Genomic DNA, 25,410 nt, shown 5'->3' on the forward strand with positions numbered 1-25,410 from the left:
GTGTTTACTGTGTAAAAGAACTTTGACCTATGATGACACATCCATCATGGGGTACAGGACAGCCAATGGAGACATTACAGCACATGGACACTTGGACATTCCCCCTAACTTATAAATAGACCCGATCCGGCGGCCATTTTACATTCTTTCGTGTGTCACTATAGGGAGAGGTTGCTGTGTGGAGCAGGGAGAGACTTCAGTGACCCAAATCGCTAGCTATTAGGTCCACAAAAGTTATTTTAAGGACTGGTATGGTATAGGTGTAGTTCAGGATATAGGTTTGAGGCACTGCTATTCAAGTCATTGTTGCTGCAGATTGTCTTTTGTCAGGGCTGAGAGAGGGACAGATAGGACGCTGTGTGTTGCAGAGAGGGACAGTCAGTTTAATCATTAGCGGTTACTATTAGGTCCACAAAAGTCCTTTTCAGGACTGGTATGGTGTAGTAGTACAGGATATAGTTTTGAGTGCTATTCAAGTTATTGTTGCAGCAGCCTGTGTTTTGTCAGTTTAAATAGGGACAGGCAGGAAGCTGTGTGTGGCAGTGAGGGACATTCAGTTTAATCAGTAGCTGTTACTATTAGGTCCACAAAGGTCCTTTTCAGGACTGGTATGGTAATAGGCTTGTACACGTATAATATTCTTTCTTCCAAATATAGAAAGAATATTATACTTGACTGCTGCCCTTCTGCTGCAGTAGTCCTTTATGAGTATAGAGACTGAGGTACAGTCTGCTAATCACAACCTACTAGTTCCACAAAGGTCCTTCTAAGGACTGGTAAGGTATAGCGTACTAGAGTATATAGGGTTGAGTGAGGTACAGTATGCTAAACCTTAAGGACTGGTATAGGTCCACAATATATAGGGTTGAGGTGCACTACTGCTGACTGCTGCCCTATTCTGCAGCAGTCCTTGATCAGTATAGGGACTGAGGTACAGTCTGCTAATCACAACCTACTAGTTCCACAAAGGTCCGTCTAAGGACTGGTAAGGGTGTACTATTTGGTGTGCAATATATAGTTGTGTAATACACGTATAAAATACTTGCACATATAGAAAGCATAGTATAGTGTGTTTCCACTGTGCAGCATTGTGACTGCTGAGCGGTTCTGCAGCGATACTACAAAGAGTGACAAACGGGGTGGTAGGGGTAGGGCAGGAGCAACAGGCTTGAGCTAAAGTGGCAAATTGCAGAAGGTGCGTTCGATTACGTCAAAGGACGCACCAGACTTGGTTAAGTGGCTCACTCAGCCTTACTCTTCTGCACCCTCCTCATCCTCTCGATCTGCACCCTCTTCTTCACTCTCTGCTATGTGCACCCCCAAAGACACTACCACCAACAACACCACCACCACATACATTCCGCTTGAGTCACAGGAATTATTTTCCGATCCATATTAAGACATTTCTGATGCGCAGCCACTCTTGGCATTGGATCAGGAAGAGGAGGTAGCAACAACCGCCACTCAGCAGTCTGACGACAGTACCCAGATCAGCCCAAGGAGGAGGTTGGTCCCCGGTGTTGCTGCCTACTCCGAGATCTCTACTTATAGCGGTGGGGAAGGTGACGTCGATGATGACGTGTCTAGTGATGACACGTGGGTGCCCACAAGAGAGGAAGAGGAGGGGAGTTTAGAGGGAGATATGGACCATCAGATAGGGAGGAGAAGCAGGAATAACTTACATTGCACAGGAGGGACAAAGCAGACTGCTAATGTATCAGGAGCGAGTCATCAACCATGTACGGTCACATCTGGTGCTCCCAGGACGCCGACACATGGCTCCGCAGTGTGGGCTTTTTTTAACGTGTCCACTGCTGACAATAGTGTTGCCATCCGTCCAGCCTCGTCTTCTACTTCTCCTTCTCCTCTCTCCTCACAATTGTCCTCCACTCCACCTTCCATCACGCCAAGCTCACGTTTTTCTGCAAAAAGGCAGGCTTCCGTGGGCCTCATGTTCGAGCGTAAAAAAATGATGATGCCGGATAACCCTCTTGCCCAACAGTTGACGGCTAGCTTGTCAGAACTGATAGCCCGCCAACTACTGCCATATAAACTGGTGGACTCGGAGGCCTTTCGAAAATTTGTGGCCATTGGAACACCACAATGGAAGGTCCCAGGAAGGAAGTATTTCTCACAGAAGGGCATCCCAGAGCTGTATGGCCATGTTCAGCGGCAAGTGAATGTAGTGCCAAGATACATCTGACCACAGACACGTGGTCTAGCAAACACGGGCAGGGAAGGTATATCACTTTTACTGCCCACTGGGTGAACCTTCTGACGGCCGTCAAGCATGTAACCCGTGGCACCCGTGTAGATTTGGTTTTACCGCCATGGATTGCATGCAGGCCTGGCTCTTCTTCTCCTCCTCCTCCTACTCCATCCTCCTCCCACTCCTCTCAGCTGACTCCTCCTTTTCCGCTACTAGCGTCTCTTCCGCTGCACTGCCCAAGCTCCCCAGAACCTATTCGACATGCCAGGTGAGACGTTGCCATGCCGTGCTGCGTCTGTTGTGCCTGGAAGCCAAGAGCCACACTGGCCCGGCACTCCTTTCAGCTTCGCGTTCACAGGCAGATCAGTGGCTAACACCGCTCAATTTGACAGTTGGTAAAGTGGTGTGTGACAACGGTGCCAATCTGCTTAGTGCATTGAAACAGGGCAAAATTGCGCACGTGCCATGCATGGCACACGTCTTAAACTTGGTCGTGCAGCGATTCGTTGTCAAATACCCTGGGGTCCAGGACATCTTGCGACAGGCAAGGAAAATCTCGGCCCATTTCAGAAGATCTTACACGGCCATGGCTCGCCTTGCTGACATTCATCGGCGACACAATCTGCCGGTCAGACGTCTTATTTGCGATTGCCCGACGCGATGGAACTCAACCTTCTATATGCTTGATAGGCTGCTCCAGCAGAAACGTGCAGTTAACGTCTACCTGTATGAACTCTGCGGCAGAACAGGTTCTGGGGAGCTGGGGGTTTTTTCACCACACCAGTGGCTGCTCATGCGCGACGCATGCAGACTTCTGCGGCCATTTGAGGAGATCACCAAACTGGTCAGTCGCAGCCATGGCGCCATCAGTGACATGGTACCTTATGCCTTCTTTATGGAGCGTGCATTGCGTCATGTCGTTGATCAAGCTGTGGAGGAGCAGGAGCGGGAAGATGAGGAAGTCTGCTGGATGAATTCCCAGGGGGGGGGGCTACTCTATCTGAGACAAGTGAACAACAGGAGTCTGAAGAGGAGTCAGAGGAGGATGGTGCCCGGGCGGATGAGGAGGAGCAAGAAGAGCATGCTTTAAACCTTTCTGGGATCCCTGTTGTGCGTGGATGGGGAGAGGAGAATGAAGAGGACGACATTATCCTGGATGATGAGCAGGAGCCAGGCCACCACACCGCTTCCAGTTTAGTGCAAATGGGGGCCTTCATGCTCCAGTGTTTTAACAGGGACTCCCGTATAAAAAGCATAAGGGTCAAGGACCAGTACTGGGTGGCAACGCACTTAGACCCCCGGTACAAACACAAATTGGCGGAAATGTTACCGCCGTCACAGAGGGCTGTCAGAATGGAGCACTTCCAGGCCTTGCTTCGAGAAATGCTGCATTCTGCTTTTGCGTGCGCTTGCAGAGGAGCAATTCCCACTCCCAGAGAAGGAGTCCAACAGCGCCTGCAAGAAGAGGGCGGTTTGAAGATGTGTTGGTGACTTCTGATATGAGGTCATTCTTTCAGCCAACCCATCGACAGGTGTCATCCGGATCCAGCATCAGGAAACGCCTAGACCGACAGGTGTCCGACTACATCGCGTTAACGGCCGATGTGGACGCTCTGAGGAGTGATGAACCCCTGGACTACTGGGTGGGCAGGCTTGACCTCTGGCCAGAGCTTGCCCAATTTGCAATCGAACTGTTGGCTTGCCCCTTGTCCAGTGCCCTGTCCGAAAGGACGTTCAGCGCAGCAGGGGGGATCGTGACCGATAAGCGTACTCGCCTAGCTCACGACAGTGTTAACTACCTCACATTTCTAAAAATGAATGAGGCATGGATCTCGGAGGAATTCAACACGTGACCAGTAGACCATGTATATGTCTATAAACAATTTTTTTAATCGAGCACACAGACCTTCTTTCTTCATTTGGCTCACTTCCTTGTACAAAAAAGCACACCGTACTATATGCCCGTACCCTCCTGTTTGAAGAGGTTGAGCGGTGTCATATTTCTCCCTGTGCTGACTTCCTCCTGGGGCTGCTTATTATGAGGGGCTCCCACCATCCCTGTGCTGTGCTGACTTCCTCCTGGGGCTGTACCTCTGCTGTGCATATTATGAGGGGCTCCCACCATCCCTGTGATATGCTCATTATGAGGGGCTCCCACCATCCCTGTGCTATGCTGACTTCCTCCTGGGGCTGCTGTATATGAGGGGCTCCCACCATCCCTGTGCTATGCTGACTTACTCCTGGGGCTGTATCTCTGCTGTGCATATTATGAGGGGCTCCCACCATCCCTGTGCTATGCTCATTTTGAGGGGCTCCCACCATCCCTGTGCTATGCTCATTATGAGCGGCTCCCACCATCCCTGTGCTATGCTGACTTACTCCTGGGGCTATAACTCTGCTGTGCATATTATGAGGGGCTCCCACCATCCCTGTGCTATGCTGCATTACTCCTGGGGCTGTACCTCTGGTGTGCATATTATGAGGGGCTCCCACCATCCCTGTGTTATGCTCATTATGAGGGGCTCCCACCATCCCTGTGCTATGCTGACTTCCTCCTGGGGCTGCTTACGGTGCAGGTGTCAGTGCTGTATATCACGGTGCTGGTGTCAGTGCTGTATATCACGGTGCTGGTGTCAGTGCTTTATGTCACGCTGCTGATGTCAGTGCTCTCTATCACGGTGCTGGTGTCAGATCACTCTATCACGGTGCTGGTGTCATTGCTTTATGTCACGCTGCTGATGTCAGTGCTCTCTATCACGGTGCTGGTGTCAGATCACTCTATCACGGTGCAGGTGTCATTGCTGTGTCACGCTGCTGATGTCAGTGCACTCTATCACGGTGCAGGTGTCAGTGCTCTATATCACGGTGCTGATGATCATCTCCTGCACCCTCTTCTTTGCCTACCCTGAGCTTCCCTCTCCTCCATTGCCTTCATGCGCTCCACAGTCCTGAATTGTCACAATTTCACATATAAAAAAAGAATGCTTGTAGTTGTCGATCCTAGATTCACCTCATACATGTGTTATGTCATTGGCCATGTGGTGGGACTATGTGTGCACAGCTAGTAATTATTTTGTGGCTGCAAATTTGACCTGTAGGTTTGTAAAGTTCGCCTCCCATTGAAGTCAATGGGGCCCGCGACGAACGTTACGGTTCGCGAACTATCGGCCGCGTTCATGTTTTGCGTTCGCGAAACGTCCCGTCGGAAGCTCGTCCATCACTATCTCTGAGTTCCATTGGGGCAGTGTGAGCAAAGAGAGCCATATATGGTTTGAGCGAGACCTTATTTCCTCATGACCTGTTTGACCACCTGTAGTTCATTGGTCATTTACATCTGGTAAGCAGTTTGTATAACTCACATTGGGTGTAGAGCAGGCTCTTCTCTGATTCCCCTTTTGGTTCATTTACCACTATCTACCCTTCATTTGCTGTATTTTTCACACAGAACATGGAGGAGGATTTTTTCTATTCATCGGCTTCTATGGACAATTATTTACAGTTCACATAATTTTTAATTGCATGGTTTTGTATTTATGGCTTTGTCAGGGCTGGCTTAGCCCTTCCTCCTCTGGGCTGGCCGCTCAGCTGTCGGCTAATTGCCAACTCTCTTCTCATTCCACAGTTACCAGCTGTTTCCAAAGATGCTCGTCTGACCTGCCTATTTAAAGCCTTCCAGCTCACTCTTTCCTTTGCCTTCGCGTTGGTCACATCACAAGGAACCATCTCCTGCTGTTTGTGTCAAGACTGGCTTGCTGACATCCCTCCTGGCTTCTTATCCTGCTTGCAGTTGCTCTCCTTGGATCCCTGACTTCTGGACTGGCTGATTACCCGATCTGGCTTATGAACTTTGGACTGGCTGATTGCCCGATCTGGCTACTGGACTCTGGCTATGCTTGACTATGCTTTTTTCTATTTACCTTTTTATTTTTATTAATAAACAAGTGTGATTTGATTGTACTTCTGTCTCAGTCTGTTTCATGGTTCCTGACAGTATGCGAAGGCCATGATTTCAGAAGATACAGTCAATCCACTTGTTGGTAATATTTTTTTCAGATTGGATGAGCAAGATCACGGCATGAATCAGTTTGCCTTGGCGTTACAAACGCTCCTGAATCGCACGGCTCACCTGCAATCCCCCATGGTGGCTGCTCCGGTACAACCAGTCTCTGTGCAGGCACCCGCCTCGAGTATTACCTCTATAAGAGGTATGTCTGGTTCTGCTCCGCTTCCCCAGCGATTTGGGGACGATCCAGTTCAATGCCGAGGGTTTTTCAATCAGGTTGAGATATACTTCAAAATGCTGCCCCAGGCGTTTCCCACGGACAGAAACAAAATAGGTTTCGTGATATCTTTGCTTTCTGAGAGAGCCTTGGCCTGGGCTAACCCTCTATGGGAGACGCAAAAACCTGTTGTCTTGAGTTACCCTCAGTTTGTGGCCTCCTTTAAAAAGGTTTTTGACGTTCCCGCATGCTCCGCTTCTGCTGCCAAGTGCCTCATGTCCATCAGAGTACGAGAACTGTTGCCGACTACGCCATTGAATTCCGTACGCTGGCAGCAGAAGTTGCTTGGAACAATGAGGCCCTCCTGGCTGTTTTTTCTCATGGTCTCTCGGATTCCATCAAGGATGAGATAGCAGACCGAGATACAGTGGTGTGAAAAAGTGTTTGCCCCCTTCCTCATTTCCTGTTCCTTTGCATGTTTGTCACACTTAAGTGTTTCGGAACATCAAACCAATTTAAACAATAGTCAAGCACAACACAAGTAAACACAAAATGCAATTTGTAAATGAAGGTGTTTATTATTAAAGGTGAAAAAAAATCCAAACCATCATGGCCCTGTGTGAAAAAGTGATTGCCCCCCTTGTTAAAACATACTATAACTGTGGTTGTCCACACCTGAGTTCAATTTCTCTAGCCACACCCAGGCCTGATTATTGCCACACCTGTTCACAATCAAGGCATCACTTAAATAGGAGCTGCTTGACACAGTAAGGTCCACCAGAAGATCCTTAAAAGCTACACATTATGCCGAGACCCAAAGAAATTCAGGAACAATTGAGAAAGAAAGTAATTGAGATCTATCAGTCTGAAAAGGGTTATAAAGCCATTTCCAAAGCTTTGGGAATCCAGCGAACCACAGTGAGAGCCATTATCCACAAATGGCGAAGACATGGAACAGTGGTGAACCTTCCCAGGAGTGGCCGGCCGCCCAAAATTACCCCAAGAGCGCAGCGACGACTCATCCAAGAGGTCACAAAAGACCCCACAACAACGTCCAAGGAACTGCAGGCCTCACTTGCCTCAGTTAAGGTCAGCGTTCATGCCTCCACCATCAGGAAAAGACTGGGCAAAAATGGCCTACATGGCAGAGTTCCAAGGAGAAAACCACTGCTGAGCAAAAAGAACATCAAAGCTCGTCTCAATTTCTCCACAACACATCTTGATGATCCCCAAGACTTTTGGGACAACATTCTGTGGACCGATGAGACAAAAGTGGAACTCTTTGGAAGGTGTGTGTCCAAGTATATCTGGCGTAGAAGGAACACTGCATTTCATAAAAAGAACATTATACCAACAGTAAAATATGGTGGTGGTAGTGTGATGGTCTGGGGCTGTTTTGCTGCTTCAGGACCTGGAAGACTTGCCGTGATAAAAGGAACTATGAATTCTGCTGTCTACCAAGAGATCCTGAAGGAGAATGTCCGACCATCTGTTCCGTGTACTCAAGCTGAAACGAACTTGGGTTCTGCAGCAGGACAATGATCCTAAACACACCAGCAAGTCCACCACCGAATGGCTGAAGAAAAACAAAATGAAGACTTTGGAGTGGCCTAGCCAAAGTCCTGACCTGAATCCTATTGAGATGTTGTGGTATAACCTTAAAAAGGCCGTTCATGCTCGAAAACCCTCTAATGTAACTGAATTAGGACAATACTGCAAAGATGAGTGGGCCAAAATTCCTCCAGGACGCTGTAAAAGCCTCATTGCACGTTATCGCAAACGCTTGGTTGCAGTTGTTGCTGCTAAGGGTGGCCCAACCAGTTATTAGGTTTAGGGGGCAATCACTTTTTCACACAGGGCCATGATGGTTTGGATTTTTTTTCACCTTTAATAATAAACACCTTCATTTACAAATTGTATTTTGTGTTTACTTGTGTTGTCCTTGACTATTGTTTAAATTGGTTTGATGTTCCGAAACACTTAAGTGTGACAAACATGCAAAGGAACAGGAAATGAGGAAGGGGGCAAACACTTTTTCACACCACTGTATACCCACTGAACTGGAGAGCTTGATCTCATTTGCCATCTTCATTGACTCCAGACTCAGAGAAACACTCTCTCTTAAAGAGCGCTTGCGGAAGCCTCCTGTACGCTTGCCTCCGAGCTTTGTAGTCCCACCCATGGATCCTGGTACCGAGTTGGTCAGTGAAGATGAACCCATGCACCTGGGCTTCACACGTCTCTTGGATGAGAGAGCCTTGAGGAGGAGGGAGAGATTGCGCCTTTATTGTGGCCAGGCAGGTCACTTTTTGAAGTCTTGTCCTACCCATCCAGGGAACGCCCGAACCTTGAGGTCCTGTCATGGACAGACCTTAGGTGGCATTGTTTCATCCCCAGTTATCCAGAAGGATAAGCCCCTGCTTTTGATCACCCTTTCTTGGGCTGAGTTGTCCATCGAGATACAGGCTCTAATCGACTCTGGGGCTGCAGGCCTATTCATTGATGCTGTATTTGTTTTGCAGCACTCGATTCTGCTGCAGCTGTGTGACACTCCACTTGCCATTGAGGCTCTTGATGGGAGACCTTTACAGCCTGCCCATGTGACTCATGAGACGGTTCCGTTGTCCATGGCCGTAGGGGCTCTTCACCATGAGATAATCCAATTCCAAGTTATTTCCTCACCCAGGTTTCCACTGGTTATTGGTTATTCTTGGTTACAGAGGCACAACCCCTCTTTTGATTGGCTCCGTGCTGAGGTTCTCTCCTGGTCACCACAATGTAGTGAGACATGCTTCCTGAAGGTATCCAAGGTCCTGTGAACGGCTTCACTCCCCTCCCTGCCGGAGAAGTACCATGATTTTGGTGCTGGTTTCTTCTTTGTGAAAAAGAAGAGCGGTGAACTGAGACCTTGTATAGATTATAGGGGTCTCAATCGTGTCACGATTAAGAATGCCTACCCGATTCCATTGATTACAGAGTTATTTGACCTCCTCAAGGGAGCAACGGTTTTCACAAAACTTGACCTGAGAGGGGCATACAATCTCGTGCGCATTAAGGAGGGGGCGGCGAGTGGAAAACTGCGTTTAATACCAGAACAGGCCCTTATGAATACCTGGTAATGCCTTTTGGCCTTTGTAACGCCTGGCAGTTTTCCAGGAATTTATTAACGATGTCCTCCGAGAGTTGTGCGGTGGTTTATCTCGATGATATCCTCATATTTTCCAAGTCCCTGGAGACACAGATGTCTGTCGTGTACTTCAGAAACTAAGAGAGAACAATCTCTATTGTAAACTGGAGAAGTGCGAGTTCCATTATGAACAGGTTACATTCCTGGGCATTTCCACTGCTGGTTTTTCGATGGACCCAGAGAAACTGTCAGCAGTCCTACAGTAGGCTCGACCCGTGGGTTTACGTCCTCTGCAGCGTTTCCTGGGCTTTGCCAACTACTATCGGAAGTTTATTCGTAACTTCTCATCTCTGGCCAAGCCCCTGACTGATATGACCAGAAAGGACGGTAACCCACAGAGTTGGTCTCCGGAGTCCTTTAAGGCCTTTGAGACTCTCAAGGCTGCCTTTGTTTCTGCTCCTGTGTTGGCACATCCTGATCCTACGTTGCCTTTTATCCTAGAAGTTGATACTTCTGAGACTGGAATTGGTGCCCTTCTGTCTCAACGCCCTAACTCTGAGAGCGCTATGCATCAGTGTGGCTACTTTTCCAAGAAATTGTCACCTGCTGAATGCAATTATTGGATTGGTGACACAGAGCTGTTGGCGATCATTTTAGCCCTGAAAGAATGGAGACATCTCCTTGAAGGTACCACTGTGCCCGTTCTTATTCTTACTGACCATAAGAATCTTACATTCTTGTCTGAGGCTAAGCGACTCTCCCCCAGAAGGGCGCGATGGGCTCTTTTCTTGTCGAGCTTTAATTATACCCGGTACTAAGAATGTAAGGGATGATGTCTTGTCACGACAATTTTCCTCCACTTCCAAGTCGGAGTCAGTTCCGGTTCCTATGATTCCTCCTGACCGTATCTTGGCTACGGTTCGCACCAGTCTTACTTCTCCTTTGGGTGACAAAATTCTTGCTGCTCAGGTCCATGTTCCTCCTGAGAAACCTTGTGACCGCTGCTTTGTCCCAGTCTCCATACTGCAGATCTCCAGACTTACCATTCTCCCAAGGCAGCTGGCCATCCTGGGAAGAATCAACTCATTTGGGCCATCTCCCAACAATTCTGGTGGCCTAGTCTACGGGCTGATGTTACTGCCTTCGTAGCTGCCTGTCCTGTGTGTGCTCATAGTAAGACTCCATGACACCTTCCAGTGGGCCTCCTATAGCCCATACCCAATGGAGAGAGGCCCTGGACTCACCTGTCTATGGATTTCATTGTGGAATTGCCCAACTCTCAAGGCAACACTGTTATCCTTGCGGTGGTTGACCGGTTCTCAAAGATGTGTCATTGTATTCCACTTAAGAAGTTGCCCACCTGTAAGGAACTGGCTTCTATTTTTGCTCGGGAGATCTTTCGCTTACATGGGCTACCCAAGGTGATTGTCTCGGATAGGGGCAGTCAGTTTGTCTCCCGGATCTGGCGAGCCTTTTGTGCACAGTTGGGAATCCAGCTTGCGTTCTCTTCTGCGTATCACCCGCAGTCTAATGTGTCAATTCCTACGTTGCTATATTTCTGACCATCTGTTACGTACCTGCTGGATGAGCCTGATGTGCAGTGGGAAGGCTGTCTCGTCCAACCCCGGCTCAAGGGCCATCGATGTTGCAACAGTGGTCACAAGAGTCTGGCAGTGTATGGGTGCCTGGTTCATCTTTGGTCTTGTCATTTCAGCTGGTGCAGCAGGAAACAGGAAGCAGGCTGGTAAGCTGGGGAGACACTGAATACGTAGTCAGACAAGCCGGGTTTGGTAACAGGTGATCAGATGTAGATATAGACGACAGGCAGAAAATGGTCAGGATACAGGCAAAGTTCGGCAACAGGATATCAAGCAGTGTAGAGCAGAGCATGGTTACAAGGCAGGCCAAGGTCAGGATAGCAGAGATCAAATCGTAGTCAAACAAGCCGGGTCAAACACAGGAAACAGATCGGATCACAGGAACAGGAAGTCACTGGAACAGGTATGAGCTGCAGACCAGACAGCAAAGACACAGTGCTGCTGAGGTGTTTAAATAAGGCAGCCTGTTACCAATCACTGAAATTAGTCTGCACTATTTTAACCCCTAGGTGGCAGATCCATGACACCATCATAACAACTGGTCCAACAGTGCCTTGAATTCCGTCTCCCGATTGTCTCCATTTATGGTGAATTATGGTTTCCAACCATCCATGTTGCCTGACTCGTTTGTTCCACAGAGTATTTCTGCGTTAGAGGAGCATCTCCGTGGTCTTCGTTCCACTTGGGTACAAGTTCAGGAGGCTTTGCGTCATGCTAATGATAGGTACAGACTCCATGCTGACCGCAGACGCCTGCCTGCGCCTTCCTACCAGGTTGGGGACAGGGTCTGGCTGTCATCTCGCAACCTCTGGCTTCATGTTCCTTCATTGAAGTTTGCACCTCGGTTTATTGGGCCTTTCTGTATCCTTCGCAGGATTAACCCAGTAGCTTACGCGTTGGACCTTCCTCCTAGTATGCGTATCTCTAATGTGTTTCATGTCTCCTTATTGAAACCGTTGGTCTGTAACCGATTTACCACCTTGGTGCCACGTCCTCACCCTATTCAGGTTGAGAACCATGAGGAGTATGAGGTACAATCCATTGTTGACTCCCGTAGGTTCCGTGGGCGCATACAGTACCTGGTGTATTGAAAGGGGTACGGTCCGGAGGAACGCTCCTGGGTTTCATCCTCTGATGAAAACATGCCCCTGTCCTCCTCCGCGAGTTCCATAGATGGTTTCCCCTCAAGCCCGGTGGCCCTCAGAGGGAGAGGGGTCATTGGGGGGGTACTGTCAGGGCTGGCTTAGCTCTTCCTTCTCTGGGCTGGCCGCTCAGCTGTCGGCTAATTGCCAGCCCTCTTCTCTTTCCACAGTTACCAGCTGTTCCCGATGATGCTCGTCTGACCTGCCTATTTAAAGCGTTCACGTTGGTCACATCACAAGGAACCATCTCCTGCTGTTTGTTTCAAGACTGGCTTGCTGACATCCCTCCTGGCTTCTTATCCTGCTTGCAGTTGCTCTCCTTGGATCCCTGACTTCTGGACTGGCTGATTACCCGATCTGGTTTATGAACTTTGGACTGGCCAACTACCCGATCTGGCTACTGGACTCTGGCTATGCTTGACTACACTTTTTTCTATTTACCTTTTTATTTTTTATTAATAAACAAGTGTGATTCGATTGTACTTCTGTCTCAGTCTGTTTCATGGTTCCTGACAGGCTTTGACAGTGGGATCTATGTTCATTCTTTTATTTTATGTTTGTGGCTATCAATGGGATCATATGGCTGAGGTTTTTAAATCACGAATTGATCTGATATTCATCCTTTAGCGCTTCACTGTTGTATAATGTCAGGGGAACCTGTCAATACCCTCAAGTGAGATCAAGAGTGATTACGTACCTGGCGGGGCCCAACTTCTCCACTAATTCATCAACCCGGGGCATGGGATAGGTGTTAAAACGTTGACACTTCATTCAGTTTCCAGAAATCATTGCAAAATCTTAAGGACCCATCTGGTTTGGGAACTAGGAATATAAATTACACCATTCACTTTTGGACTTCTCTATCGCTAGAAGGTTGAACATCCTCTAAACTTCCTCGGCTACTGCCTGTCTGCGGGCTTCTGGAATACAGTAAGGCTTAAGCCACACTCAAACCTTGGCAGCAGTTACAATGTCATGTTTAATTACATTTCTGCAACCTGGCAACTCTGAGAAGTCTTTTTTGCATTGTAGAAACTCTCTCGGCTTCTGCTGTTGGGACACCCACATAGCCTTAGGTATCTGAACCTCACTTATGCCTTCCTCTTTCTTTAGTGGCCGATAGCCCAGGACTAGGAGAGCTTCCCTCTCTTTCTATTCTTTAATTCAATTCACATGATAGATCTGCTCTTTCTTCAGCCTGTTTGGTTGATACACTTTATAGTTTACCTCCCCAACCTTTTCCAGTATTTCATAGGGTCCTTGCCACTTAGCGAGGAATTTACTTTCCACCGTCGGCACTAAAACAAGTATGCGATCCCATGGATGGAAAGTTTGAACCTTCGCTGACCTATTGTACAATTGACTCTGTACTTCCTGGGCTTGCTGCATGTGTTCTCAAACAAGGGGCATTACTGAAGCAATTCTATCCTGCATGACTGAGCTATGCTCTATGAAACTTTGGTAGGGAATAGTTTCAGTCTCCCAGGTTTCTTTAGCAATATCCAGCAACCCTCTGGGGTGCCTCCCATACAGAAGTTCTAAGGGTAAGAACCCAGTGGAAGACTGTGGGACCTCTCTAATGGCAAACAACAGATATGGTAGTAGACAATCCAAGTCTCTCCCATCCTTAGCCACCATCTTATTTAGCATACTCTTGAGGGTTTTGGTAAACCGTTCTACTAAACCATTTGTCTAAGGGTGGTAAACCAAAGTATGCAGATGCTTAATATTGAACAATTTGCACAGCTCTTTCATTACCTTTGACATCAAAGGAGTCCCTTGGTCAGTTAGAACCTCTTTTGGGATCCCAGTATGGGTAAAATGGGGAACAATTCTTTGGCAATTGTCTTGGAGGAAGTGTTTCTTAAGGGAACAGCCTCAGGATACCGGATGGCAAAGTCCATGACCACTAGGATGTATTGATGGCCTCTAGCAGACTTAACTACTGGTCCTATCAGATCCATGACAATTCAGTCAAAAGAAACCTCAATCATGGGCAATGATACCAGTGGGCTATGATAATGGGGCATAGGGGCTGCCTTTTGGCACTCAGGGCATGACTCACAATAGTTTTTCAAATCAGCATGTATCCCAGGCCAAAAGAAACACTGTACAATAGGTCTTTGGTCTTTTCATAGGCCAGATGACTCACCCCCCCCCCCCCCCCCCCCCCCCCCAGGGGATTTGTATTAGCCAGGTTCAACACTGTACTCCTTTAAGAGTCAGGCACCATGAGTTTCTCCACAATCTCACCCCAAATGTTGTCAACCCAATACAACATGTCATGGTTAACTGCCATATGAGGAAACACAGTGTCCGGCCCTGGGGCTACCAGAGTCCTGTTGTTTACCTTCACCTTTTTCCAGCCTTGTACAAGAGTAAGATCCTGTAATTGGGTGGTCCTGAAGTTGTCCCGAGAGACCTCTAGCTCCGGGCAACTCTAGGGTCTCAGGGGTCACCTCCAGGTTCATCCACACAGACTGCTAAAGGAAAAGACACATTTTAATCCGGGGTCATGCCTACAGCATTTTCATCAACCTTTGGTTCAAAGGGATTGGGATTCTCCCCTGCAGTCCCACTAGAAAGCCCAAGCGCAGGACTCTTATCCTTCCCACTGAGTTTCTGGAACAGTGTAAAGTCTCTCCGAGGAATTACACTGTGCATTAGGATAGGGGACACAGCCACTTCATGACAAACAGGTCCTGAGCTGGTTTCAAAGGTCACCAGTGGTGTGTGGGGTATTTTTTTATAGTCCTCTTTACACATACCACTCCAACCTGAAGCTGGGTCAGATGTTCAGAGTCCACACGCCTGCTTCCAGAGTCCAGGAGGGCATGCACACTTTCTCACGTATCTTTACCATAGAGTTTAGCATGTCAGGATCAGCAACTAGGCCCGAACAAACAGGGACATGTGGCGGACTATTTCACACGCTATAGTCTTAGCCTGGATTCACACCTATGCAGTTTTAGTGCTTTTTGCATTTTGCAGATTTGCACCACAGAACGTGTTCCATAGGAAACCATGTTAAATGGACTGTAGTGCAAATCTGTAAAATGCAAAAAGCACTAAAAATGCATAGGTGTGAATCCAGCCTTAGGGTTCAAGGGAAACTTGGCAACAATATGACTCTACTCACTGCACCGCCAACACTGCGGAAGCCCACGGGTTCCTCTGTGGCTTCCTAGGGATATTTCAAGAGAGGGTGACCCTCTGACCACTCTTGCTGGCCTTTCAGGACTTTCCCTTTTCGGCTTGACCAGCTGTGATACTGCGGTTGATTGAGTGGCCACAGGAGGGGGTATTTTGATTGTTAGGGATCTTGAAAGGGTCCTTTGCCGCAAAGTAGTGTTCCACCAACTTAACCAGAACATCCTTTGAAATAAGATCAGATTTCCTCACCCACCTCAGCAACTCAGGAGGTAGAGCGCTCAGAAACCAATCCATTGCAACTATCTCAGCTATTTGGGGCCCTGTGAATATCTCAGGCTGCATCCACAGTTTGACCAGGTTAACTATACAATTGGGATTGGGGGAACCATCTGCCTTGAAGCTCCAGCTGTGTACTCACTGCCGCAGTGACCCCCCAGAGGCTGCAAGATCTCAGCTTTTAGTTTGTCATAATCTCTGGCATCCTCTGCAGACAAGTCAAAGTAGGCTTTTTGGGAGTCCCTTACCAACAGTGGTGCTACAAGCGCAGCCGAGTGGTCTTAAGGCCAGGCCTGCTTCTCAGTAGTTCTCTCAAAAGTACATAGGAAGGCCTCCACATCATCCTGGGATGTCATCTTTGGAAGACAGGTGACTTTTAGTGCCTGTCAGGGTGTCTCCAGGGGACCCTGTGGAGATTTTTTCAGTCTGGGCTGGAATCCACTGTAGTACTTTGGCTAAGGTCTGCCAGTCTTTCTTGGCTGACTGAGCCAAGGCAGCCACTTGAGCCCTAGTTGTCTGTGCCAAAGCAGTCACTTGAGCCTCTGTTGCCTAAGCCAGGGCAGCCACAGTGTGCTGGCTGGTTGTTTAGACTTTCTGCTGCTGAGCAGCAAACATTCTATTAGCTTCTTGTTGTTGTGCAGCGGCTTGCTGCTGCTGAGCCAGGACTTTATGAAAAGTCTGTTGCTGTGCAGCAATACTTTGGAGCAAGGCCTTTATTAAGTGCTCCATGCTGCAGATTCACAAATACTCTGCAGTACTCTGTGCCTTTAAGTGGTATAGACACACACTGCTGTCCTTTGACACAATGTTAATTTGTGATGAGACCAAAGTTGAGCTTTTTGGCCACAACCATAAACACTACATTTGGAGAGGAGTCAACAAGGCCTATGGTGAAAGATACACCATTCCTACCGTGAAACATGGAGGTGGATCGCTGATGTTTTGGGGATGTGTGAGCTACAAAGGCACAGGAAATTTGGTCAAAGTTGATGGCAAGATGAATGCAGTATGTTATCAAAGAATACTGGAGGAACATTTGCATTCATCAGCCTGGAAGCTGCGCATTGGAAATGTTGTACTTGGACATTCCAACATGACAATGATCCAAAACACAAGGCCAAGTCAACCTGTCATTGGCTACAGCAGAATAAAGTGAAGGTTCTGGAGTGGCCATCTCAGTCTCCTGATCTCAATATCATTGAGCCACTCTGGGGAGATCTCAAACATGCAGTTTATGCAAGACAGCCCAAGAATTTACATGAACTGGAGGATTTTTGCCAAGAGGAATGGGCAGTTTTACCATCTGAGAAGATAAAACAGATCGCTGTGTGAGAGGAGGGAGCCGAAGCTGCACCATGTGGCTTCTGTTCACATTGTGTCCTGATTGAACACAGTAATACCATGGTACAGGACCAATTTCAGTTGTACCATGGCATGTGATCGGCTATGTCAGGGCAACACAGCAATCCCTGGACTCGTAGATGTGTTTTGCTGGAGCCACGCACGAGCCTCTGTTGCGTGGGGGATGTACGGGTGCATGGGACAGACAGGAAGCAGTTAAGGCAGGTGGTCAGGAGGGCAGTAAAATAACCAATTTGTAACATTCACCAGCCTCCAGTGTAAACAAGGCCTTATTAGGTAGTGCACACTCCAGCCTTGCTCTACAAGGACTGCAAAAGACTGATACTTGGTCAATTTCTGGTACTTACACTGCTGGCATGTAAACCATACTGTACATTTAACAGTGTATTAAAGATTGCATTATTGCATTCATTTGTTTCTTTTATTTGTTCCTAGGTTTAATTATACAATGTAGATGATTTTTCACTAACAATGCCTTCATTTTTTGGTGACAAACTTCTGGCAATACTAATTTAGCGACAACACGAAGGTGCATATCCCACCGCACCTATGCCAACTAGTCTTAAACCCTAACTTTTATTGACTCGCAAATAAAATATTAAAAAAGTGTGTAAAAGAACGTGTCGTGTTTTACTCCAAAAAGTCCCCGCAAAAAATTTAAGAGATTACCATGGTGGTCACAATCTAACCTGGGGTCTTTAATACTATAAATATCTTCCCTGCTCCTAGTCTGTGCAGGATCTCTCTGGCTGTATAGTAGATCTTATCTGATCTGCTGGTTTTGTGGCAAACTGTCTATCTGCAGGAGACTACTTTAATACCCTGCCTGTCAATACAGTAACCTGACAGATGCCTATAAACTGTTTGTATTCTGATAAATTGATATCTTTCAACAGTTCTACAGCTCAGCTCAGATAATTACAGTTGTGCTCATAAGTTTACATACCCTGGCAGAATTAAATTTTCTTGGCCATTATTGCAGGGATGGCTGTATAACAAACTCTTTGGGAGACTTCTCTAGCTTCCTCATGGGATCCCAGTTGAAGTCTCGACGACGTAACGCGTAGGAACCCGGAAGTGACGTCCATATCCGGTTTTTTCTGCTGTCTGTCAAATGTGCTTATCTCTGCTTCACTTGTGAGTAGTTTTAATCCTTACAATTAAAATTGATACATTTTAAAATACTACACTATGGCGGTTTTCTCTGATCTATTTCCCTGAGTTTACCTACCATCCATGAGGAAGCTAGAGAAGTCTCCCAAAGAGTTTGTTATACAGCCATCCCTGCAATCATCTTGGTGTCCATTACTAATTTTGCTGTGTACCCACAGCAGTGAGGTAATTGCATAGCATTAACACTATCTGCACGGATCACCACGGATGGATTGACTGCCCAGCACGCTGCACGTTTAATTTAGTGTGTTTACCGAATTGCACGATTTGATTTGATTGTGTATGGGACATTTTATTACAAATCTCGATTATCACCTGGATTTAGAATCTGTTTATTTTTCTTTTTTTCATATAAATTTTTGGCTCCATTTCTTCACACATTTTAATACGTTTACACATCCTATATATGAATTTTGATATGGATGCTAAACTTGCGTTTGTTTGCACATAGAGTCACTTTATGGTCTATGCACTAGGTTATCACTTTATGGTTTATTGTAGCTCTACTTTAGTTCATTGTTATATATGCACAGAGTGATTCTCTGATTTATTTATGCATGGTTGCACTTTATACAGTTCTATAATTGCACATTACTTGTTTTATTGTGGCTATTGAATGTTTTGTAATTAGCGCATCACATTTTTTTATTTTTTTATTTTCATTAGTGAGAGACAACTCATTTAGTGACTGCTGCTTTTTTCATTAGTTATTCTCGCTCTCTCCTATTTTTTCCATAGAGCGCAGAAGCCTTTAGATACACCTCCTTCTCCTCCCTTCCTCTCCTTGATTCCCACCCCTTCCCACTCCTTCCGATACCTCCCCTTCTCATTTTTTCCCGCACCTCCCCCCTTCCCTTACCCTTCCCTCTTTCCCTTTTCCCTTCCCCTTCTCCATGCCCTTCCCCACTCCCCCTACCCTATCCCCCTCTCTCCTGTCCTCCCCCCCGCCCTACCTTAACCTGCCCTGGCCTTTCCCCTCCTTCTTCCCTTCCTCCCTCCCCCTCCCATGTCCTTACTATCATAGTTTTGTTGCAGTTATGTTAAATGATCTATATTTTTCCTGTTCTCTATTGGTTTTGCGCAATACACTGTGTACATATAATGTTGTCCCTGTGGCGGCCGAGAGCAGTCACTGCTCCCCCCTCTTTTAATGCACTCTCTCCGTTGCCGCCTGTCTTGGGCCCCGGAGACTGAGCATTCCTTAGCCGGGCAAATTAGCCTGGTTTCTAAGTGTTTTTACCATTTCATGGTTTGCCCTGCAAACTTAATTTTTTCTCTCTTCTCCTTTTTCTATTCCCTCTTTCTTCCCTCTCTATCACTTCCCTTGTTTCCACTGGGTCGGTCGGCTCCTATACTCCTACCACAACGTTATATTGTTTCTCCCACTTACAATATATGGCTCCTCTGAATATACTATCTCTTAATGTTAAGGGTCTTAACTCTCCCAACAAGAGGGTTAAGGCCTTCCGAAATTTCCACTCCCTGAAAGCTGGGATAGTGGCCTTGCAAGAAACGCATTTTGCAGCATCCCAAACCCCCACATTTTTTAGTTCCCGCTACCCCCAGGTCTTTACGGCCTCTGGAGCCACTAAACATAGGGGTGTACTGATAGCGTTTCACCACTCTTTACCATTCACTCCCACTGCAGAAATTAAAGACCCGGAAGGTCGCTATATTATCTTAGTAGGCCTGCTCCAAGATACTGAAACCACGCTCGTCTCCTATTATGCCCCAAATGGCAACCCCAACCCTTTTTTCTCACACCTCCTACAGGTTATCAAAACTCACTGTAGAGGTACACTTTTTGTTTGTGGAGACTCTAATCTGACCCTACATCCCCACCTAGATAAATCACCATATACGCCCGAAAACCATTCCCTTTCGGCCCAGTTTCGGAAACAGTTACATACGGCATCCCTCCTAGACACCTGGAGAGAATGCAATCCCCTGAAAAAGAACTACACATTCTATTCATACCCACACAAATCATTCTCTAGGATCGACCACATTCTAACTCCGGTGGCCTCCTTTCCAGTCGTGCTCCAATCTAATATATGTCCAGTTCCCTGGTCTGACCACTGCGCTGTTATCACTACTATCACTTCGTTGATCCCTCAAGCCAGGGAGGGGACCTGGTGCATGAACGAAGCACATCTCACCAACCAAACTTACTGTTTCGACATTCGCCTTGCTCTCACGGAATACTTACGCCATAATACCACTTCGGAAATTTCCCCAGTTCTCCTCTGGGAGGCCCATAAACCCGTAATTCGGGGTAGCTGTATCTCATTAGCCACGCATCTTAAAAAAGACTGACAGATCAGGCAGCAAAGGCTGGAGAAAGACTACCACTCGCACTTTCTCCAATTTCAAAATTCACCTACAGAATCCCATAGGTTATCTTCAAAAAAAACAAACTGGAACTGGATCTTCTATTAGCCGAATCAGCAGATAAGGTTCTTCGTAGGTCTAGTCATACGATATATACTAAAGCTAATAAACCTGATATCTTTATGGCCCTGCGTCTCCGACAGCCTGACAGGATCCGTAGACCAATTAGACTTAAGCTGGCTGAGAACTCCCATACCAGTAACCCCGTTAAAGTGCTAGCCGAATTCCGTGAGAGGTTGGCCGACCTATACTCAGACAAAACCCAGTTCTCCCCTCAACATGCGGAGTCCCTATTTCAGAACCTGCCTATTCCTGAACTATCCCAAACAGCTAGAGAATCAATTGACAAACTGATTACGGTTGAGGAAGTACTTTTGGCCATAAAATCCCTCAAACCCCACAAGCGCCCTGGCCCTGGCGGTCTGCCCAGCAATTATTATAAAAAATTCTCTGACGGGGCGTGGCTTGGAGATGAACAGGCAGAACAGGCAACTACTCCAGACTCGATCCCGCCGCTCCCAGGCTGCCAACACCGGGAGAAACATCTCGGATCTTTTCAAAACCCAGGCCTCAGCGCTGAAGGTGGTGGAGGGAGGCAAGATGGCGCCGGGCCATGCGGAGGAGGATTGCAGTGAGGATTCACAGTCGGCCGCGGAGGATTACGGTAGGAGAAGCACCCGCTCTACCCACCCCCTTACCTATGAGGGTATGTCATGTTTCGCTGCCGATATTAAAGCTTCGTTTTCCGCCGCCATAACTGACCTAAAGACTAGCTTTCTTGTCCTACAAGAGAAGATGGCAGCCACGGAGGCTGCGGGGAAGCAGAGGGACAGATCCATTAATAGGCTAGACGAAGCGGTTGCCACACACTCCCTCCACCTCATTGAAATCAACAGGCATTTGGAAGACCTAGACAACAGGGGGAAACGTAACAATATCAGGGTACGCGGCATACCGGAATCGGTTATGGCGGACCAGATCACCTCAGTCCTGCAGAGGGTCTTTAATTCCCTCCTGGAGCGGCCAGAAGAGACTGCCATAGATTTCGTCAGAACACACAGGGCACTCAGGATGAGAGGCCCGGACACTTTGCCCCCTCGTGATATAGTATGCTGTCTCCAGAGCTTTGCCCTTAAAGAAGATATCATGTCACGGGCGCGTAGGGAAGACCAGATTGTTTTCAATGGGGAAAGCATCAAACTTTTTCAAGATCTCTCCCAAATTACCCTGAAAAACCGCAGGGCGCTGCGGCCCTTGCTGGATAAATTGAGGGAGAAAGAGCTGCGTTACTCCTGGCGCTTCCCCTTCGCCCTCCTGGTCAACCAAGGCGGCAAACAGCATATTCTACGCACACCTGCAGACCTCCCGGAGTTCTGTACAGCCCTCCAGATTGAGTTGATTGCCTTACCTGACTGGTATCGGGAGTTTTCACTGCCACCCAAGGATAGGACCCCACCTTTCTCCCCACTGGCATCACCTGAGAAACACTCCACCAAGAAGCGGAGACAAGGCCGTGCCGACGCCTCACCGAGGGGCACTCCCCGAAATCGCCCTCACTCCTCCAGGATTCTGATGGAGGCTTAGGCACACTGTGGTAACTCTGCATTTATGGGGTTTTGTTTGTGATTTTGTTTTTTTCTCTTTTTTCCACATTTTTCCCCTTTTACATGCCTCTACTTTTGCTTCTGGTACATCTAGAGCTTCCTCAACAGTGTATCTCGGATTCTCCCATTGACTGGGGGAAGAGGGTGTGTGCTTCCACTTTTTCATTTTATTTTATTTTTTATTTTACCCCCCCACTATTCAAGAGACCAGAGGAGGTCCGATCTGCTTTATCTACACTGGTTCGAAAGACTGCCGGTTAAATCCTGCCCTCTACCTGCTTAGAACCCTTGGGATAACTGGTCAGGTGACCCCCATGTGCTTATCTATGCACCCAACTTATGGCAAGGGCAGGGTGTGAAATGCTCACCGGAGGGTCCTTTGTTTGTTACCCACTTACCCAGCTCTCCTGCTCCGTTGGCTGCACAGCTATTTTTTGACACAACTCGGGACGGTTTTCCTCCACGAGAAGACTCTGTAAGGGTTGGGTCGGGAGGGGGATGGCCTCAACCCGGTGTGATGAAGACCGGTCCTCAGATCCAGCTAGTTGTTGCAGGGGGTCATGTAGTAGTGGTGATACTCTGCTGGTAGGGCCCTGGGGGGTCTACCTGCACAGTATCTCGGGGGGTTGCTGTTGTTCAGATGCTATACATGTTCCTCACTATAGCTGTCTATAGCTTTTTGTTCAGGTTCTCTGATGTAATTTCTTAGTTCGTTGGTGTTTAACAGACTATTCAGCACTTATCATAGATATGTAATGGGCCACGCTCGACGACCCCTATTTAGATAGTCGAGTACTTGCTCTAGTTTGATTGATTGTTGATATTTAACTTCTTACTTCTACACGGCGTAGACACCTGGACTGTTAGACTGGTGTGTTCTACGTGGTGGTTGCTGCTGTCTCTGGGGTGGGCCTCCCTAAACCCCACAATAGTGTCCGGTACGGGTCCGTTTGAGGCCCGTGCTCTCACACTAACTTTAACCCCCGGGACGGCTTACCCGTCTGAAGGGAGAGTAACCTAGACTTTATCTTCCTTACACTCATCTCCTACTTTCTGCTACTTTTCTACTCTTCTCCTTACCTTACCTTAGCCTATATCCAATTAGAGATTCCTTACTGCCTTAAGTCTACCCATATAACTGCTGAGCTATTTTTACAGGTTCCGACATCCGCACTTCCCTGAGTCTGAGCCATGGCATATTCTGATGTCGGTCGTGGTCCCACGGTGATCTCTCACAACATTAAGGGGCTCAACATCCCTGAGAAGAGAACCACTCTATTGAGGGAGCTTAGGAAAGGTAGGCCTGGTTTTGTATTCCTCCAAGAGACCCATTTTAAAATCAACCACATACCAAGACTTACTGACTCCTACTTTGTTGAGGCGCACCATGCTGCCAGCCCCGAGACCAAATCCAAAGGAGTCTCGATACTGGTGAGCAGGGCTGCCTTCACGGTGACGGGCAAACTGGTGGACCCTGGAGGGAGATTTATTTTCCTCACAGGGTTATGCCGGGGAGTCCCTCTGACACTGGCGAACGTCTATTTCCCCAACTCGGCCCAGCTCACTTTCTGCCGGAAAGTGGTTGACGAGCTGTTGAGCTTTAGTTCCGGCAGACTGATACTGGGGGGAGATTTTAATGTTCCTCTTATACCGACTGAAGACACATCCACTGGCAAGTCGGCTATCACGTATAGAGTCCTAAAGAGCATTAAGAAGCTTCTACACTCATTGAACCTAGTGGACACCTGGCGCCACTTAAATCCAGATGGGCGAGATTATTCCTTCTTCTCGGCTCCACACAATCGACACTCGAGAATCGACTACATTTTTATAACCCAGAGGGACCTCCCATTGCTGCGCGATGCTCGCATAGGTTTGCAAACCATTTCGGACCACGCACCTATTTCCATCTCATTAGATCTGACAGATACTCCTACCAGACACAACACATGGAGACTGAACTCGTCGCTGCTGACAGACCCGACGCTCCTACCTGACTTAGTCACCTCTCTGACTAAATACTTCCAGCTGAACAACACGCCTGGGATGAACCCTCTTACGCTTTGGGAAGCCCACAAATGCCACATTAGGGGTGAGCTGATCCGTATGGGGGCCAGGAAAAAAAGGGAGAGGGACAAAGCAATCTCTGACCTGATTGTCAAGATCCGCACTTTAGAATCCCTCCACAAACATTCCCTAACCGTGGACTCGGCGAATGCACTCCTCAAAGCCAGAAAGACCCTGAAACAAATTTTTGACACTACCGCCAGGAGATTCCTATTTTTCAAAAATAAGATTTACTACGAGCACGGGGATAAGACAGGCAAGATTTTAGCAAGAGCCCTGAGATCCCAGACAAATCACAACCACATTATGGGTATAAAAGGCAAAGGGGGGAAGACTGATTGCAACGCAGTGAACATTGCCCGACATTTCCCCAATTACTATACGACCCTGTACAATCTCCCACGTATGCATAGACCTCCCGACATGCAGAGCGATCGTGCACAGGCGATTCAGGCCTACCTAGAGGCAGCTAACCTCCCCGCATTAAACGAAGAAGATCGTATTCAATTGGATAGGCCTATAGAGGATGCCGAAATTAAAATTGCTGTTAGAGACTTGAAAACGGGTAAATCCCCTGGACCCGACGGGTTTAGTGCTATATACTATAAGACTTTCTTGGACATTTTACTTGCCCCCTTTAAGAACGCCATGAACTCACTGACAACCCAGGGAATGACCTCTAATGACTTCCTGACGGCCTTTATTACAGTCATACCCAAGGAGGGGAAGGATCCTCTAAACTGTTCTAGTTACAGGCCGATTTCCCTCTTAAATATTGACGTCAAACTCATATCGAAAATTTTAGCCAATAGATTGGGAACCTTGCTTCACTACTTGATAGGACCCGTCCAGGCCGGATTTATGCCCTGTAGAGAGGCCAAAGATAATGTCACGAAGTCCCTGAACCGGATCCACCTGGCACAGCGAAAGATCGAGGGCTTCCTCCTGTCAACCGACTCGGAGAAGGCCTTCGCTCGAGTAGCTTGGGACTATATGCTACAGACGTGCAAACGTACGGGACTGGGTTCGAATATGATGGCTTGGATTTCAGCGTTATACCAGAACCCCTCGGCCAGGCTCAGGGTGAA

The sequence above is a fragment of the Lithobates pipiens genome, unplaced genomic scaffold (genome assembly GCF_037356315.1).
Source record: "Lithobates pipiens isolate NorthernLeopardFrog02 unplaced genomic scaffold, aLitPip1_a1.2 Scaffold_30, whole genome shotgun sequence".
In the NCBI taxonomy this organism is placed as follows: Eukaryota; Metazoa; Chordata; class Amphibia; order Anura; family Ranidae; genus Lithobates; species Lithobates pipiens.